At 47.8% G+C, this 19276-nt stretch overlaps 1 long non-coding RNA gene across 1 annotated transcript; it reads right to left on the bottom strand.

Moving 5' to 3' along the window:
* On the bottom strand, positions 1-18339 carry LOC148756029 (uncharacterized). The gene is made up of 3 exons (XR_016018330.1): positions 18271-18339; positions 16950-17121; positions 1-147 (listed from the first exon to the last, which is right to left on the bottom strand). It is a non-coding gene; the product is annotated as an uncharacterized LOC148756029 (long non-coding RNA).
* Between the last annotated feature and the right edge of the window lie 937 nt (positions 18340-19276).

The raw sequence follows: 19276 nt of genomic DNA, 5'->3' as shown, positions 1-19276 counted from the left end.
GACAGAGAGACCCCACACGCTTCTCTGCATGTTGGCTTTACCTGGAGGTGGCGGTCATCTCTATATTCCAGTGGTCCATTTGGTCCATTTGGTGGGACATCCATTGGTGGGTGACCTGGGAGGTTGCTCACAAGAAAACAACGTCACCTGCAAAGCAGTGAACCACATGATGGACCCAATTCCCTGGCCATGGCTCCCGTACTCCGTGCCGCTCCAGCTGCAGGAGTATTTCTTCTCTAAGTGTGGCCCTCCCTCCCCTGGTCCAGCACCATCCCAGCCCAAGAGAGCCTCTTTGAGTACAAACTTCCCCAAACCTTTTCTGCCCTGTTCGTCCTCCTGCTTCTGGCCCCAGTCTTCTCAAAGCCATTTGGGAATCTTAGAGAAGGCAGGACCCACAGCCCCACCCAGGGCTCCTTGGATAAAAATAACCTTGTGACTTCTGGCAGTATTGGGTTGGTGTTTGGGTCAGGCAAAGCATGGAGCGGAGAATTGACCTTCTGAGTTTAAACCCACTCACACAGGTCAGGGTTGACAGAGGAAGGAGGATGGACAGAGTAGTCTCCACTTGTTAGGTATTAAATGCCTAACAAGTGCCAGGAGCAGTGACAGGTATTTCCTGCCCATTGTCTTGTGAACTCCTCGCAGCCATTCTGGAGGATAAAGAGGTATTCTCCTCACGTCACAGATGAGGATGTGAGACTCTGAGAGGTTAGGTGACTTGCCCAAGTTCACACAGCAGCAACTAAGTGGAGGAAGGACAACGTGGCCTACACTGGACTTTAGAACCTGTTCTCTTTCACTTCACCACAGTGAGTGGAGGTACAGACGTAGGAAAGCCCAGAGGGTTTGGGAAAAGTGAAAGAACGTGCCCACCCAGTCGGAGGCCTGGACTTCGGAGTTTCCCCACCAGCACGCCCTGAGGTCTGCGCACAGGCACAGAGGGCCACCCTGAGCTACCAGCTGCTGCCTTCTTTCCACCACACCTCAGGCTGTCTGACCGGACACAGGCACTCCAGCAAGGTACGCATGCCTGCTCTCAAAGGATCTGTACATGATTCTGGAGTGAACTTAGTGTCTGTGACTCAAGGATACAGTCAACCTGAAAACCCTGGTGTGGGGTGCTGGGTACATTATAGGTGCTCAGCTCTGAACCCAGTTGGGTATGACCTACTTGTAGAGTATTTCAAGGGAACCCTCAAATCCCAGGAGTCTGTCCATCTGCTCTGCATTGAGGCACAAGCCAACTGTGACAGTCAGCTCAGCTGTCAACTCCCAGCCCCAGTCGTTTCCCAGGCAAGAGATGCCTTGGAAAAGGGCAAATGCGGAAACTGGCATGGCCTGTGCTTGATAAAAAACAAGCCTGACAGTTGCCTTAGGGGAGCCCTGGGGCCCAGCTCCAAGGAGACCTTGTTCTGAGCCCTGAGCTGACCCTTCTGGACCCTGCTTCCCGCTCTGCCCCACTTGAATACTGACATCTCACCTGTTGGCCTGAGCATGCATCTGCCCCCTGGGGAATTCTGCATCACTCCCTCCCACCCACCCCGTCTCTCAGGCTGCACCCTCACAGCTCTCTCTGTCCTCCCTCTACCTGCCCTCAGCCCTCAGACCCGGACTTGCCACAGCCACCCCCTCCAAGTTGCTCAGACCATGTCACTGTCCTGCTTCAGGACCACGTTCCCTGGTTTTCTGGACCAGAAAAGTCTCCCAGCTCCTGTCCCTGCCCAGATCTACCCCATATGGGCCACGGGTCTGATCCTTCATCCGACAACTTCAAATTCGCTGTCTACATTTTCCTTTAGCATTTTAATGAACTGAAAAAAATCTCAGTTATTGGCTAATGCTTTCCTGGTCTAGTATTAGTAGGAATGGGATTTAGAGTGGAAATCTAGGTTAAGGATGGGAGGGGCCCAGGATGGAAGAAAGGCCACATTGCAGTTTGAGTGTTGAATTGAGAAGACTGGAAATTCCTGCCTTTTCACTTCCCCTCTTTCTTCTGATTCTGCAGGCTCAAAATCATTGATGCTGACATTGTCCAGTATCATGGAAGGTCTGTTCTTTATCCAACCTCCGACTGGATTTCACACCACTTTCCCACTATCAGTTTCCCAGGGTAAGTAACTTGTGCATGGCTGGAGAAGGGGAGATAGAAGAAAATTCCTGGAGATAGTCGGCAGTTTAAAAATAACTAGCAAAACGCCCTTTGGCTACTTCTACATTGGCCAGGAACTCCTGATAATATCTGCCTAAACACAGAGGCTTTTGAGAGATGGCTAACAGTAAGATAGGTGTGAGAGTAAATCTATTCTTTTCCTGCCGTTTTTTTGTATGTTTTGTTGTAACAAACTTGGGGGAACAAATTAAAGTGTAAACTCAAATTCACAACCCAGAAACAATGGCTATTGACATTTCAGTTTGCTTCTCTCCAGACTTTGTCAGCACCATTTTGAATGGCAATAAATATTTCATCACAGAGATATACCATGATACATTTGAACCATTCTTTTAATTGGGTGGTTCCCAGTTCTCACTTTTATAAATAACTCTGTGGTAAACATCTTCACTAATAAATCTTTGTTTATAGCTCTGATTATTTACTTAGAAATTCTCAGAAGTGTAATTTGTAGCTTTGGACGAATATGGCCAAATTGTCCTCCAAAGAGATGATGATGTTGATAAAAAGATAACTAATATTGTTGAGTGCTTGATATTCCAGCCACCATGCTAAGGGCTTTTATGAATTATCTCATATAGTCTTCACCATAACCTCAGAGGGTAGGTACTGCTAGGATGCTTATTTCATAGAACAGGAAGCAAAAACTCAGAGAAGTTAAAGTAAATTGCATGTATGTAGATGTGCATATAATATCTCTGGAAGGAGGCATAAGAAACATTGGGGATGTATTCACACATATCCTAACAGGGTTTCTGGGTAACTGGGTGCATTGGTGGGAGCAGGCTTTTCCCTGTGTACTTTCTCTATCTTTCGGATCTTGAACCACGAAATTGTATTACCTATGCAAAAATATATTAAACCAAAGAATTTAACTTACTTTTTTACATATATTCAAAAACAAATTAAGTTAAAAATATATACTGAACAGCAGACATCATTTTAAAAAAAATATGTGTATGGGTCACCTCTCTCACCCACAAGTGCCAAAGCCTGTTTTCAAGTTTGAGGGAAGCTGGTGGAAGAGGCCTAAATATTTGCTCTGGGAGGGGAGGGTTGCCTGCACTGCACAGGTAGAGAAAATGAGCCTAGTGACTTGCCCCTGGGCCTGGCCTGGGGCCAGGTGTGCCCTGGCCAGGACTTTCCAGGCCACTCATACTTAGTACTCTTCTGGAGTTTCCCTGGAAACTCAGTTCACATGACCCTACTGCTGTGTATCCAGGCTGCTCAGCTTCCCGAGGGATTCCACGATGGACGTGACCATCGAGGCCTCCCTTAGCACTGTCCCAGATGAGGTCAGGCCAAGTCTCACTCACTCCACAGAATTGCCAGCCTGTCTTCCCTGGGATCCACACGCGAGTAGGGTAGACACTGTGTGGGGAGTGCTGCGTGCCGCGCAGGGTGCAGTTAGGGGCAGTGCCAGGCACAGTGGTGGTTACCAGGCTCAGTGGGGGCCACAGCCTGGATACCAGCAGACCACACCTCCATAGCATCTCTCTTTTTACTTCAACCTCTGCCCAAGTTTCTCCCTCAAGGAACTTAGGTTTCTAATCAAGAGGATAGCTTCTCACTAGCAGCACACCTCTCTGAAAGTGGTTCTGCCTATAGAGAGGGTTGCATGGCCCCTCGTCTTGGGCAGCGACCCTGGGTGGATCTTGGTCACATCACATCTCACACTACGTTGGAACTGAGTACCTATGCCGATGTGAGCTCTGCAGGCGTAGAAGACGCCTTGTACCTGTCATTGCTCATTTGTTTCTTCAACAAATATTGAGCCAGCCACTGCAGTGTTGCTTCTGGAGATACACTGGAGGATAAGAAAGAGAAGGATGAGGAGATGGTTGGATGGATAGACGAATGGGAGGAAAAGTGGGAGAAGTATGGGTGGCTTGAAGGGTGACAAGATACATTGATGGATCAAAAAGACTTGTGGATTACCCTGAACACTTAAGCTTGCTTCACTAGATGAGGTCTAAGACGGCATGCTTACTTAATCTAAGAGCAATGAGCTAAAGGTTGATCAGATTCTGCAATGCTGTATTTCAAGCAGCTCATTCTTTAAAAAGTGTCTGCAGTCTGGCCTGGGAACTCAATCGCCACCTAACTGATGATCTCTAAGGTCATTATTTCATGGTTGAGAAGGATGCTGTAAGTTACAGAGAGATGCTATAAGTAAGGAGTACTACAGTGCAATTTCAATACGGGTTTTAAAAGACAGGCAAGCTAGCCTGAGAATCCAACTGCCTGGTATCTGAAATCCTTTCTAGTTCCCAGATTCTGAATCCAATGCCTTAGAACAGAGATCACAAACTCATATGCCTGTGAGGGCTAGGAAGTTAGCATAAATTAGTAAGAGGGCCTCGGTTAAGAGAAATACAACATACAAGTTCAATTTCAATTTTAGGGAAGCAATAGAGAGTAGTGGGGACTGTGGCAAACTGGACAGCATATGCCTCATCTGAAGAAGGCAGCCCCTCTTTGGCTCCAGTGGACTGTGGCCATGTGGGAAGGCTGGGCCCAGTCTTGTCAAGTTTTCTGTATTTTAAATTTGGAATTTGGATTCTTATGTGAAGTCTCCTGATTTTTAAGTTCTAAAAGCTCACTGTAAAGTTTTAAGACTGTCCTTGCAAAAGAAAACACACTTGTGGGCCTCATTCGGCCTGCAACCTGACATTTTGCAACCTCTATTTTAGAACATGGCTTCTAAGAGGAAATGCCGTCTAGTGCCTTAAATCAAGTCACAAAGAATGAAAGACACCACCTGTTTATGAGGTGGGAGACACCCTATTGATGGGTTAAATGCCCTCTAGCCCACCTCTTTCTTTCACTCATTGAATTTTCACAGCAACTATTTTACATATCTCACATGAGAGGCACAGCGAGGTTATGTAAATTGGACAAGGTCACACAGCCAGGAAGTAGTGAGGCTGATTCAAGCAATCTGTGCTTTTAACTATTATGGTAATTTGAGTTAATATATGCCAAGTGTTTAGAGGAGTCCCTGGAGTGGAAGAAACATTTTGTAAATATTAGCTATAATTGTTGCTATTTCAAACGTCCCTGTTCCCCTTCCCCAGCCTGGTCTCTCCAGTGCTAAAAGTCATGCTGCAGCAGATCCTGCAGAATTCCTCACCCAACATGATAAAGGAGTTTGACAAATTAACCCCGGGCAGACCCTGGAGATTAGCTGAAGGAGGCTTTGCTACTGAAAGTACAGAGGAGCAGCCAAGGAAGGCGAGGCAGCCAAGTCAGGCAGGTTTTCTTTGTTTTTGTTTTTGTTTGCTCTTCAGCCTCCCAGAGCTTTGCTGTCCTATCCTTTGTCCAGGTTCCTGCTGCTGGAGAATGGGAGAGAAAGGGACCTTTACTGAGGGACCGATGTGTGCACTTTACAACTGGAAGAGGGAGGTTTGTGTTGTGCTTATGACAGACTCTGACAGAATCACTTAGTTTTACACAGTCAGTCAGAGGCTGGGCTGGGCAGGAAGGGTGACCCAAGTCTCCAATCACAGAAGCCTCTGTTCATCTGTATTTCAGCTGTGCCCAGTGGTCCAATTCCGGTTCCGCATCATCAATCTACAGTTGAGCATTCTGAAGAGTAAGTTGTGTTATTGGCCTGAGCGCTGCTCTCTTGCGAAGACTGTCGCAGTAGCCACCCCACCCACTCCTGTTTTCTCCCCTTCATGACTTCCAGAGAGAGTTTTTTCTAAATCACACCTCTGATCAGAATCTTCTGTAGCTGTCCGTTACCAGGAGCATCAAGTTCAACCCCCCAAAGCCAGCAGTCAAAGTCTTTCCTGCAACTGCTTCAGCCTTACTTTCCTCTGCCCCCCTCATGCTGCTCCAGACGGTGGATCTCAACCACCCCATACAACCCAGGCCCTTGTGAGACATCATGGGGTTGTTCCAAATGACTTTCCACACCCTCCTTCTGCACCTGGAATATTTCTGCACCCCTTTAAGATGTGACTCCAATGGTTTGTCCTCCCCAAAGTCTTTCCAGATCTCTCCAGGTAGAACGAGTCCCTCCTCAGAACTTCCACGACATTGGGCACACCTGTCCATCACTCTCATCATATTGAGTGGTAATTGTCTGCTTCTTCCACCAGAACAGAAGCTCCGTGAGGGCAGGGACTCCACTGTATACTTTCTTGTGTTTGTCCCATAGTTCCTAGTTGGGCAAGAGTAGGCCCTCCATATATACTTTGTTGGAGTATGAACTGGAGACGAAAAGGACGAGCATGGGTGAATGGAACCAAGGGCAGAAGTATGAATGAATGGTAAAATACGAAAATGAAAACACGTATGAAAGAATGAACGGATAGATGAATGGATGAGTGGATGGATCAATATAAGGAAGTATGGACAGAATATGATGGAAGGGAGGGAAGGAGGGGAATTTAAGAGAAGCTGGAAAGATGAAGGATGATGGCTGGATAGATGGAAAAGAAGGAAGAATGGATAAAATAATGAAAGTAAAGAAGGGAGGAAGGGTGGTGGGATACAAGAGTGAACGGGTGAAAGGGTACATATGTGGATGAATGAGTAAGTGGATGAATGGAAGGAAAGAAGGGTCTATTACTAGGTGTTTGAGAAGATGGATGGTGGACAGATGTGTGAATAGATAATATATGGATTAATTTAATGAGTGAAGGGAGAAACAAAGGAAACTATAGAGGATGGATGGATGAAAAGCAGTGGGGGAGGGAAGAAGGCAGAGAACATTAGGTGGATAGGTGTGTTGATGATGGGAGATGACGGTAAAGCAGGCGAGAAGGAGATAAGAGTGGGTGGATGAATTACTACCTGCCAAGCTGGGAATGTGCTACTCTCTCATGCTAGAAGACGGTGGGGCTTTGGGGTTACAATGCATTTTCCAACAATTTGGGAATAATCTCCCTCACCTGGAAAAGGCAGTGAGTGACAGGGACATGTGAATTAAGTTTTATGAGTCTTCCTTTCAGTCAACTTGATCTCTTGTGTCTCCTCTTGTCCTCCCTTCCCATTGCCACCTCTCTCCCTCTCTCTTCATCAGACGTCCACTCTTGTTTAAGAACCGACACTCTTCTCTTTCCCAAGTGCCCCCGTTGTCTGAGCTCTATTACTGCCTGGACTTTCCAGCAGGAGCAGCTGGTTCTCTCCTGAGGATTCTGAGATTAGCCGTCTCTTCACATCTGAGCCTAGCTCAATGGTGGCCCTACCCCATCGCTCACAGGAGCCGCCTCAGCCAGGCAAACGGACCCACAGCTGTGCCATCGAGAGGGCGCATATGCCATGGTTTTGGAGGAGGTGAGCTCGGCTGCTGCTTGACTGTGGAACCTTGGGCAGGTCCCCTGTCCCTCTCCATGCCCATTTTCTCACCTATCAGATGAGGACAGTTATCATACTCACATGAGGTTATCATAGATCATCCAAGACGTACCTTTTCCCCACATGGTAACATTGCTAAAATTGGCCTGTGTCTTATATGCAATACTATGCTGTCAGGCAGGGACTCTGCTCCTGCTCCCTGCACAAGAACGCAGGACATGGTGAGGCCAGAAAGGAACACCCACGGAGCCATAGGTAGGGGAGTCATACCACTATATTCTTGCTGGCGGCTGGGTTGGAGACACAGGAAGCAGGAGCCACACGAGCAGCAATCTGCCGTCCGCTTCTCTGCCAACCAACCAACCAACCCCCTAGAGTAGCCACGGCAGTTATATTAATGGCTAATGGCTCACTGGTAACAGCTGATGGCCAACTAGTCACAGCGGATGGCCATCTGATTACAGCTGATGGCCACCTAATAACCTCTGACTCTCTGACTCTCGCTCACCTTTCCACGTGAGGCCGAGAGCCTGGAAACTGCTCTCTGGGACTGTCCGCATATATGCCATAGTTTAATTGGCAGTTAAAAAAAATTTCTTAGTGACACATTAAATAATGTCTATATTAATCAATGGTATCTTGGTATGCAGGAAATATAGGATAATAAATAGATAAGAACATTTCTGTTTTTTTGTCCAGCACAGAGAAAAAAACTAAAAAACTAGTGGTTTGTTCCCTTTGCCCTTGATTTAAATATTTAAAGCAAACAATCAAGTTAGTTTCTTGGCATCACAATACATGGGGGTCCCAGAATGCTGGGACACATGGTGGCCTCAACTCTGAACTGAGATTCCTCTAAGGTTAACACAAGCCTGCCACCCCCCTGACTCATGGAAAGTCCTGAATTTCATGGAAAGTCCTGAATTGGGGGGAATGTGCTTTGTTCCACAAAATAGGAACTTCAGGAACTTTGGGACCAACAGCTCCCCTGCCTCCCAGCACTCATCTGTCCAGGGTCAGTGTCAAGAGCCCAGATTTTAGGAACAGCTCTGCCACCAATTCACTGTATGACCTGGGCAAAGCTGTTTACATCTCTGGGTCTCCTCTTCCTTGTCTGTAATCCCTGTATCACAATGTCATTGCATGGATTAAATGAGAGGCACAGAGCCTGGCATACAGTAGGTGCTCAATTAACGTGGGCTTTCTGTTTTTTCCAGGACAAATGCTTCCCAGCCTTTTTCATTAATTAACTGGCTGATTAAAAGTAAGTTGTTTCTTCTCATACCCACTCCTATTGTCCCCAAATCCATCAGTGTGAAGTAGTTTTTTCTCAAAGGTCCCCCAAACAGGTGTAAAGCCTTGGGGCTCCACCGCCATGTAGAAGGAGTGACAAGGATTATACAGGCAGGGCTCGCTCCCAGGGTGGGTAGGGGTTGGGTGATGGAAGCGCAGTTCCCAGACGACACCACAAGGTGGAGCCATGACGCTGCTAATCCAAGTTTCTTACACTGAGACTACGAAGATATTTGAATAAAGCAGTACATTTTATGCCAGGCATTGTGCAGAGTGAGTGGCTTTCATGATCTCGTTTAATTTTCAAAGCCATCCCTCATTAGCTCCATTTTAAAGATGGGGAAACTGAAGCTCAGAGAAGTGCTTATGACCAAATGTGTGAGCTGGGGAGTCAGAACTCTTGGGCACAAACCCCAGGTCTTCAACCTACTAGGATATTTAACCACTCCGTGCCTTAGTGGCCCCATTTGAAAACTGGGCATAGAATAAAATAAACAAATAGCTAAAGTCTACTAACTATGCTTAGTAACTATTTTTGTTCTATGTCTAGCCCTGTGCTATACACCTGACGTGGATCACTTCATGTGGTTCTCACAACCACCCTAGGAGGTGGCTGTTAATATCCGGTTTTGCAGATAAGGAGACTGAGGCTTACAGAGGTTGGCTGCCTAGCCCCTTCCCATACAGTTAGAATGAGGCAAAGCGATATTCAAACCCAGGCCTCCTGACAGAGAGCAGAAGGATATGCGGGGTGTCCAGGGCCCCCGTGAAGAGAGATGTCTTAGGTTCTTGTTCTGGCCTACAACTGCCCTACCGTGTCCTTGCTGAGTCCCCCATCCTGCTCTGGCCTCAGTTTCCCCACTGAAACCTTAAGAAATTGGGATACATGACACAAGGGTCCTTTGTCACCAATCTGGTTCTATGGCTGCCCTGAGGAGAAACTCACAATGGGACAGACAAGAGACCACATCCTGGAGGTACCAGGGTTGGGGGGTGGGGAGCCCTGCAGTGAGAGGGGGGCCCCAGCCCCACAGGGTCTCCCCACACCCTGCACAAAGTGGCCCCAGAGCTCTGTCCTCTCTAGGCCTCCCTCATGTCATGGGGGCCCATGGCCTGAAGACACGCTGACTCTGGTGGCTCACAAGGCCATGCTGGGCCGGTCACACACATGACAGCTTTGTTTTCTCAATCTCCTTTGCCAGAACCATCCTTGTGAAAAACCCGAGGGCCCTGTGGGCCTGGAGGAGAGTCACATGGAGCCAGATGGGGGGACAAAGAAGGGAGAGAAGAGGGAAGTGGCGCGAACTTCAGCATGCTCGCCCAAGTCTGGGCAGGGCCCACGGTACCTGGTGTCCTAGGTCCAGTAACCCATCACCCTGGGGACACCGCCAGTTGCCAAAGCATCTTCAGTGGGAGGCTGTCAGGAAACATCCCCACCAGGACATTCATTCCTTCAGACAATAAACACATTCAGATCACATTTGATGTTAATCTGACTTATGCAAATTTAAAATAGTGTCCTGCAAAATATTAATGAAATTTCACATTGTGAGCAAAAAGTTAAATTTTTTCATTGTTAAGAACGCACAACTAAACTCTGTCTAGTCTCTTTCTTCTTAGGAAGAATCAAGGTCCCTCTCTTGATGCCCCACTCCCTCCAGCTCCCTTCTTCCCTCTCTCTTCCCCTTCACAGCCAAGTTCCTCAGACCTGTGCTTCTCACCCTTGAACATGCACAAGAACCATCTGGAACCCTTGCTAAAATGCAGGTTCTGGTGCGATTCTGGGCTGGGGCCCAAGATTCTGTATTTCCAACAAGCCCTTTGCAGAGGCTGCTGTTACTGGTCCATGGGTCACCCTTGGAGCAGGACGCTTGCTTTGGATACGTCCAGCCCTCCACCCACCTGGTTTCCGAAGGTCACCCCACAACCCAGCCCTCACCAGATCCTCAACGAGCTCCATGTTCAGGAAACCAGTGGAAACTTGTCAACCTCAACTTACTTGACTACAGTACAGACACCTCTTCCCCCTCCTTGAAACCAGTTCCTCCCTTGGCCATGCTCCCCTGCCTGTCCTCCTGCCCCTCTGACCATTGCACCTTGGCCTTCTTTGCAGGTATAATGTTTTCATGTTGGCCACTCAGTGTATTCCTTCACCCCGGCCACTGTGATTGGTTCAGAGCTCAGCATGCAACCCCAGCTGGACCAATGAGATAACTTCTTTCTGCTAGAGTCGTTAAAAGATAATATAATGGCTGTGTACGATGTCAGAGGGATAGTGGATGGGGGGAGGGGGGTTGACACAGTGTGAGGGATATAAATGATAAGTGTCTAACTATTACTTTGTTTTGTGTACCTGAAACTAATAAAAACAAAAACGAATGATAAATATGTTGTTGTGCATTAAAAAAATAACCTCTTGTAGTTATAAAATAGAGTTTTGATTTCTAAAAAAAAAAAAAAGAAAGAGGGTGTGGGCCTGGAGTTGCTGGTGGCCGTCTCTGCCGCCCCTTGGGGGCCGGGAGGTGTCATTTTGAGAATGAAGCCAATAAAAAAGAAAGCAGAGCCAAGTCATGGACAGAAGCATAATCCGGGAGATTCCTTTGAAGCACTTGGATTCAGCCACGCCTGAAATTCATGGACCTTCAAGTTACATGAGGCAAGGGTTCCCTTTTACATTTAAGTCAGTTTGGGTTGTGTTTTCCATTACAAGCAACCCAAATAATCCTGACAGATGGAATTGACAAACACATTTCACCTCATTCTGTGTCGGCCATAGTGAGAAATAAGAGATGAATCCCAGACAGACCTTGGCCTCCCAAAGTTGACAATCGTGTGTGTGTGTGTGTGTGTGTGTGTGTGTGTGTGTGTGTGTGTGTAAGCAAGGAAGAGACCTGTTCAAAAACCAGATGGCAGAAAGTGAGAAGGGGCAGCTGGGTGAGTCAAAGAGGGCTTCACATAAGAGGCACCCTGAAGGATGGGGAGATGTGTGGGGTGTGACATCCCGGCTCTGGGCACTGGGAGGAATTGATGCAAAGCAGGTCTGGGAGTCCAGAGAGCAGGCCCTGGGGATGGTCCAAAAGACACAGAGAAGCCTGAGAATGGTGGTGAGTCGAGATCCCACAAGACCTGAGTCCCGCAAAGAAAGGCAGGGAGCGCTGCTATTTTCTTCATACTTTCTCCCCCCATTTTAATTGAATGGCTTCCACCTAACACTCCAGGACTCTTTGCATTCTTTTAATTTAATGCACCCCCAGTCCCTTGTAGCCAGGATCAGCACTTGATTGGAGAGGAGGTTCAGAGACCTGACTTGCCCAGCCTAAAATCACACAGCTGGTAAGAAGCAAGGTCAGGAGCGAGACCCTGTGCTGTTTCCCACCCTTAATCCTCCCCCCGGGCATGGCGCTGTTGAATTATCTTTATTGTGCTCTTACTATGTGCCAGGCACTGGGCTGCTTTCCAGGCTTAAATCTCATCTAATCCTCACATCAACTTTAGCAAATGGGCTATCATGATCTCTATGTTGCAAATGAGGAATGGCAGCTCAGAGAGAGACGTAACTTTCTCAAGGTCACAAAGCTAGAAAGCGTCAGAGTTAGGATTCAAATTGAGGTTTGAAATTACCAAAAGCCCCTGCAAGACAAGCACACTCAGAGCTACCCCAACTTTGGGAATTTTACCAATTTTTGTCTTTCATTATTATCTGTCTTCAGCTACACCGTAATGTCATATCATATCCTCTTTCAAGTCCCAAAGTACTCAATTCAAACCAATTCAGTGGTTATAAAGGGTTTTCTTCAGAACTGGGCTCTGTGCCAGGGAGAGACACTGAAGCAGCAAGAGGGAAAATTCTGACCATTTGCATGGGGTTTTCAACAAGTAGACATTTTCAAGGACGTTACCTGCTTTGTGGAAAGTTATTGTCAGTATGTATGTTTGCGTCCACCTACTGCTGGTGGGGTCGAGGGTGGACGCACATGTGAGTGCTCTCTGGGGCCCAGAGCCTGGCATGGGGCAGGGCCAGAACAGAAGCGCCATTAATATTTAATATGTGATGAATGAATGGGTGATGGGATGAGCAGATGGATGGAAGAATGGGAGGCTGAAGAATGGAAGGAGGGAAAGAAAGGAGGGAGGGAAGGAGGAAGGAAGGAAGGAAGGAAGGAAGGAAGGAAGGAAGGAAGGAAGGAAGGAAGAGAGAGGGAGGACAGATGATGGGATTCTGCATTCTTCTTGCTGGATTCTGGGTTTCATCCCCTACATTCGTCTATTCAGCCAGTTGGTCAGCCTATCAATTAACTTAATCTTTTCACTTTAATTCAAAATAGTGTTTGTTGGGACCCACCACAAACCAGGACGTAGGCTGGCTTTTAGAGACACAAAGACAGCAGAGCCCGATACCTAACGTTGAGGAAACCTAATTTAGCAGAGGAGAAAGGACTAACACACATGTCTTCAACCAACGCACTGTTATGAAGTGCTTCCTCTGATACAGGCCTTGGCCTGGGTGATGCTAGGAAAACAGAGATGAATCAAAATGCTTCCTATCTTTGAAGGGCTCACACGGGCCACGGGGGCTGCCAATTATCAGGATATAAATGACAGTATAAAGTGAGGGGCTCAGAACATGGACTCTGGGACCAGACTTCCCAGCTCCGCCACTTTATAGGTGTTTGACCACAGGTGATTCACTTTGCCTCTCTGTGCCTCAGTTTCCTTGTCTATAAAACGGGGATACTACCTGTCTCAGTTGTTTGAAGGAGCAAACGACGAGACGATGCTTTCCTACCAGTCTTGAGCTGATCACAGTGTCTCATCTGCTACCCTGGACAGTGGCCCATGTCTGGGACAAGGACCAAGATCCACTCATCTCTGACCCTAACACAGGACATGGCACCCAGGAAGTGCCCAATAAATGACTATCAAATGGATGAATGATCCCAGAACAAAATAATTTACATTTGTTAAATGAATAAACAAATGAGGGAATGAATGAAGGGAGGAGATAGAGGGATGAGAGGTCTGGATCAATTTGCAGAAGGGATCTGGAGTACGACGCAGAGTGAGGACAGATGAAGAGGTCCAGTGCTGGGAGCTCAGCTAGGCCAGGAGGGACTTAGAGCTTGCTCAAGTCAAGCGGCTGCTGATCTCACTCTTTTGCCCATTCATTCATTCATTCATTCAGTCAGTCAGTCAGTCAGTCAGACAGATAGACTGTCAGTCAATGCCAGTTAATCAAGCCAGGTCCTGCACTGGGCACTGGGACCTCAGAAATATGTGGTCTCTACCCTCAGATATCTCCTGGCCTGGTGGGACACAGCTAACCTCCCTCTCCCGCTCCCTCTTTCTTCTTCCCTCTCTCCTCTCTCATTCTTTCCTCCTTCTCTCCATCTGCTCTTCCTTCTTTCTTCCCACCAACATCATTTGATTCTTACTTTAGACCAGACTCTATGTCAACTCTGGGGGACCCAAGGTGAAAAAAAATAAAGTGTCCAGACCTCAAATACTCAGGGAAAGAGCCAGATGCTTCCAACTGTGTGTTGAATTCTCTCTGGGAGACTGGGCCAAGTGCTCAGGGAACATTTCATGGAACAGGAGAAAGAAGCCCCCAGCCTAGGAGTGGTGGGGGGACAAGACCCCCTGTCCATCAGTCAGGCCGTGGGAAGTAGCTCCCCATTTTCTAGGGGCCAGGACCTGAGGGAGTTGTTTAACCTAATCAGTGTTCTAGACGCAGAGCTCAGGGCTTAGGAAAATTTTTGAGAGTTGAAAAAACAAAATGTGTTACCTCCAAAATCAGAAATGTCAAAATTTCTGGAACTTTAATTAAAGGTCTTCAGGCTGTAACATTATGACAACTTTATTAATTGTTCTATGCAGCCGTCATAAAAATGACAGTATATTTGAAAACATTTGTTCTTTTGATCTTTCTTATTTGCCAAGAATTCCTGAGAACGCAGCTCAATTGTGAGAAAGTAGGGCCTATTATAAATTGGGTGAATTATTTGTACCTGACTGATTTAAAAAACAAAATGACAGTCCTTTCAGACTTTTTATAGTAAAATAAATAAATTTTATTTGGTGGACGGGAGGTGGGGGCACATCTATATGTCTGTCGTCGTGGGGAAGGAATGGGGTAGGGGGTTCCTGAGGCAGAGATTCAGCCCAGCTGTGCCCCTGCCCCTGTGCAAACTCAGCCCCTTCGCTGGCCCTCTCTGGTCTCAGGAGACTGGATGACCTTAATGGAAATTTCTTGCCAGGAAGTTGAGCCATGTTTGGAAAAAGACACCAGTTCAGAGCTTAAGGGCTGCTTCAGTGGAACCAGGAAGCTGCCACGGTTGGGGATTAATAGTTACTCTGAGGTGTCACACCGAGATTAACATGTCCCATGCCTGAGACAGTTAATCTTTAATGCCTCGCTGGAGATTTTCAATGAGAAATTCATCCCACGACCCTCATGGCTGGGGCCTTTGTCCCTGAGAGGCAAATCCCTTCCGCACAAGAGATTGCCTGTATCCTGGAGCGGGGAGAGGGGTGAAACGCACGGGGAGCTGCCACTGCCTCTCTTTCCGGGATGACTCATATGAGCCGAGCTACACGGCAGATGACCTCTCAGAGCACCAACCTCTCCACCCACCACCAAGAGCCTTCGTGGTCTCCCACACCCTCGTCCTGGAGGGTCTGGAGAGTGAGTGTCTGGGCAGGAAGGGGCATGAATGCAGCCCAGCATTGTGCCAGCCCCAGACTAGCTTCCTCTCATCGCACCATCACAGCAAACTGGAGAACCAGTGGGCCTGGCATTAGCGCCCAGAACAGAGAAACAGCAGATTCAGAGAGGCTAGGGATCCCCAAGGCCACCCAGTGGAGGGGAGAAACACTCCTGGTCAGCCAAGTCCACGTTCTCAGCTATGACACAGACTTAGGGTCGCCAGCAACAAGGAGGGACCAGAGAGGAAAAGAGAGGTGGGTCACAAAGGAAGAGCCAAATGTCTGTGGAGAGGCAGGAATGCATGGAAATATGTGGAAACAGAGCAACAGCACTCTCCCTTGAGGGAAGTCACCTACGGGCAAGGTCCCTAGTCCATGTATAATAATAATAAACACAACTAAATGAGCATTTATTGAACAAGGCATTGCTATGGCATTGAGGACACAGCAGGGACTCAAACATTCTAGAGGGAGAATGAGAATAACAAATCGTTAGAGAGTGCTTACCAGGGTTTATAGATGTTAACTGGTGTATTCTTCAGAGCAGTCCTACGAGGTAGGTATACTTACTGCACCCACTATACAGATGAGTAAGCTAAGTTTCTGAGGAAGGTCATGGAGCGAGTAAGTGACAGAGCCAGAATTTGAACCCAGGCTTGTCATGCTTGTAAGTACTGCACACACTGCCCCTGTCACCCTCCCGATTTCCCTGGGCTCCTAAACTCTATGCTAGGTCACTACTCACTACTATTTATTACAGTAATAATAACAATGATAGTAGCTATTATTCATGGAACACCTTCTCCAGCTGGGGTTGGGCTGGGCTTTCTATTGACATGTCCTCATTTAGTCCCCACAGCAGCTCTTGTGAGGTAGAAACCATTTTAATTCTCCTTTTATGGTAAAAAACAAAAACAAAAAACAGAGGCTCAAAGAGGTTAGGGCACTTGTCTGTTGTCACAGAGCCAACAAGGGATAAGATTGGGACACATCTCCAATGCTAACTCTAAAATCAGGCTTATAAAATGAACAGATTAAGTAATGTGTCCATTTAAAATTAATTCGCAATAAGGGGAAAAATGCTTCTGCAGGCTGTAATAAATATTTATTGAGTGTGTACTGTATGCCAGGCCCTGGGAATGATGCCCTGTGACCTGGGCTCTTGTGCCTCAGGAAGTGGTCATGCCCCAGGAGCTGGTGGCATTCCTGCCCAGAGCAAGAGTGTGGGCTCCCTCAGGATGGTGGGAACACAGCAAGTAGCCCCTTGATGCTCTTTTCTGCCTCTCAGAGCCCAAGGAGTCAGCTGTCTAGCAGGGAATTTCTATTCTGCGTGCGCCCTTCATTTTGTAGGTAGGAAACTGAAACCCTATGAGAGAACGAGCGTCTTGCTCAGAGTCACAAAGCAGGTTATTAGCAGAGCCAAGACTGGAATCCAGATTGGGGTCTCCTCCTCCATCCCCCAGCACCAGAGTCCTACCGTCCACGAGCATGCAGTGTAGATGTGCCCATCACCAAGCTGGAGGGACCTTTAGAGATCCCCTAGTCCGGCACTGACAAAGTGGTGCTTCTCTCTTCTCTCCCCTGAACTCATGGCAGACATCACTAATCGATCGTTCCCTCCAAGCCCAGGAGCATTCTCCATCCAGTCCCTGCAATCAATCACAGTCGTGCATGAGATCACAGTTTTCAGACTTCCCTAACTTGGCCCTGAAGGGAAACTGAAGCTCAGGATATGTGCCTACTAAGGGTCACACATACACCAGCAGCTAACAGAGCCAGAATTGGTGGACACTGGTATCCCGGAGGCCTGACTCATTTTAGCTCATCAGGTCCTCACTTCACACAAAAATGAGAAGTGTAGTTGCTGTTAACTGAACACTAATCATATTGGATGCCTGTCTCATTTAATTTTGACATATAGGTGGGAAAATTGAGGTGGAGAGAAGTGAAGTGACCAGAAACCAACAATAATTATAACACCATCATTGTTGTTAACGTGTATTGAGGGCTTACCACGTGCTAACCTTTCCACAAGCATTATCACACCTCATCTTCACAACACTCCTGGGAAGTAAGTCCTGTTGCTCTTCCCATTTCACAGATAAGGAACCTGAGATTCAGCGAGATGACACCCCTCATCCAGTCATACAGCCAACAACAGCGAGAACGAAGGATTCGAACCCAACCCTAGAGCCACGCTCTGACCACCCCCCCTCAGAGCCCCTTGGGCACCCTTTTGATTTCCATTTTGCCACTGGAATCCAGGCACAGGGGTGTTGACTCCATTTTACAGATGGGGCAACTGAGGCCTGGGGCCAACACCAGATCTAAAATCACCACATAACACTCGGCTCCCTGGGCTGTGTTCCTGGGGTGGAAAAAACTCTCTTCACAAGATTTCAGCATAGCCCTCAGCTCTGTGCCTGACACCTGGAAGAAGAAGTGCCTCAGACACTGTGGAACTGGGTGCCAGGCAGCCAGGGAAGAGAGTCTTGATGACTGGTCCAATGCCACCAAGTAAAACTACTGAACTGGGTTCTCCAGGTCCTAGCCCAGACTTGGGGACCTACGCTTTTGCCTTCTTCCTGCTCTGTGCTCTAATAGTAGAACCATGGTCAGCGTGAGGAAAGCTAGTTCCCGAGCCACCAGCCCTACCCCACCCTTTGCCCTGCCCATGTTCGTATGAAGGACAGGCCCACCTGGTCCTTGCTGAGTCTCAGGTGGGTGAGCAGAGGAGACAGGCACAGAATGTCCCTGAGCTCTCTGCCAGTGTGCCTGAATGCCAAGTGGGCACCTACCTGAGTTTCCTGTGGCCTGTTTCAGGTTGACATGGGCCCAATGCACCAGGCGTTACAACCAACTCAAACAGCAGAGGCTGGGGGATAAACAGGATATTGAAGCCCAAGGACTTTCCTGTCTTGCCAGCTGGCCTCATTGTGACATTGGGGGAAGGGCCTTCCCTGGGGAACCAAATGTCCAGTTCCTGTCCTTGTGAGGCCCAGGCAAACCACCTCTCCTTTCTGAATCTCAGTTTCCTCAAGTGGAAAATGGGGCTCAAAATCTCCTCACAGGTTGTCGTGAAGACTGATGGCGAAAGTACCTAAAGCACCAGGCCCTACCAGGCACCTACTGGGTGCTGGGCACTGGGGGCAGAAGAATGTGACTCGCTCCTGCCCCCAGAAGGCCATGAGCTGGAATAGCAAGCAGTTCTCAATCTGCGAGGAGGAAGATTTTAATTTTTTTCCTTTCCAGCTCTGCTCTTTCCTTTCTGCACGACCTTGAGCAAGGTGTCCTTCCCTTCTGAGCCTCAAGCTCCTCATCCAAAAAACAGGGACAGTAACAGCCCCTGCAAGGTTATAAGGGGATGAAACAAGGTGAAGTAGGAAAAACACCTGGTACACAGCAGGTACCAAATAAATGGCAGTTGTTATTATCAACAGTGTGCTCTTATGGGTCCGTCAGGCTACACTGTAAAGTGCTGTGCACATGGGCTGCAGGGTTCTGAGGATCGTGTCTAAGCTGAGCTGGGGCTCCAGATGTTGGGATGGGGGTCACAGCTCATAGAACTCAGGGCAGAAGGCACCTTTGAGTCATCTAGTCCAGTCATTCCCATTTCTGGTCAACAACCCCCAGGGGGCAACCCCCAGGGCACACAGGCCACTCTTGGGTTCCCAGAGCCTCCCACCCAGATTATTTAGGGTTGGAGAGCAAGCATCTGTATTTTAAACAAGTTTCCTAGGTAATTCTGTTCAATCTTTTTTTTTTTTTTTTTTTTTAAGGCTATAGCCCAGGGTAGAAAATTCC

This window comes from Rhinolophus sinicus, chromosome 13 (assembly GCF_057876585.1).
Source record: "Rhinolophus sinicus isolate RSI-liver-muscle chromosome 13, RSI-T2T, whole genome shotgun sequence".
Taxonomy (NCBI): domain Eukaryota; kingdom Metazoa; phylum Chordata; class Mammalia; order Chiroptera; family Rhinolophidae; genus Rhinolophus; species Rhinolophus sinicus.
The sequence above is the reverse complement of the archived record's forward strand: the minus strand, read 5'-3'. Positions and strand labels throughout refer to the sequence as shown.